Source organism: Anser anser (assembly GCF_964211835.1).
Source record: "Anser anser genome assembly, chromosome: 3".
Lineage (NCBI taxonomy): Eukaryota > Metazoa > Chordata > Aves > Anseriformes > Anatidae > Anser > Anser anser.
This window is the reverse complement of record NC_139722.1, coordinates 99,736,729-99,737,767: the sequence shown is the minus strand read 5'-3', so window position 1 is coordinate 99,737,767 and position 1,039 is coordinate 99,736,729.

Below are 1,039 nucleotides of genomic sequence, written 5' to 3'. Positions count from 1 at the left end.
CTGCCTGGGCAACGCTCGCCACCAAGGGCATCTCAGCGAAGGGACCAACATAGGAAAGAAAAAAAAATCAATTCCAGTAGAAAAATAATTTAATAAAGGGATAAGTTTCAAGAAAATATCTGTATAGTAACAACATTTTAAGTAAAATGTCCACAAAAATATACATGTCTAATGTGATTATACATAAGTTTTCTGACAGGTCCTGTTTTAAACTTGGTTCAGTCCACATTGGTTTTCATCTAGGAAAAACCTTCACATCTACCAGGCTTCCTGGGATATATCAGTTTGCACAACAGAATCATACGAGAAATGTTTTCTAGCTCATTTTAGGCTCATACAAATAAACTTTGAGTTGGAAACAGTCGAGATCAGGTTATACCATATCATCAGCAAAAAAGTAAATAACAAACAAGGAAAGCAAAAGAAGTCAGCCACCTAAGGGACACTGTCGGGCAGGAAGCACCAGCTCTACAATATGCGCCACACATAACACTGACATAGCTGGAAAAAGGGAGGGATGAAGGGAAAGATGGGCAAAAGAGAGGGAAACATCCCAGCGTGGCCAGGGATCATGGAACTGCAAAAGGAACAGCCGGTAGAGAGGCCAGGGAAAAACATGGAGGAGACGAATATATTTCTAGAAAATAGTTTTGTAACACAGAAGATAAGCTAATTGCAGGAAATGAAAAGGAATCAGTAAAAAATGTTTATTTCTTATTTTTCTAAATGACTATTCAGCTGTAGGTCTGTCCCCAAAAGCCCTCCCCAGTTGTGCCAATTCAGCTGAACAGCTCCAAGCTTGATGTACTTCCAGGAGAGAAAAACATGGCTACAGAAAGCAAGGGATGCAAGAGCACAACAAAAAATAAATAAAGAAATAAAGAAAACACATTCTACCAGCGGAGGACAGGAATAAAACACTGAAAAGGAGATGTCAAACAAAAGATACCAGCAATGTACACTGAAGAAAAAAAAACCAAAAACACACCATCCCACAGAAAGCAAATGGAAAATCACTAAAGAAATAAAAGGACACGCA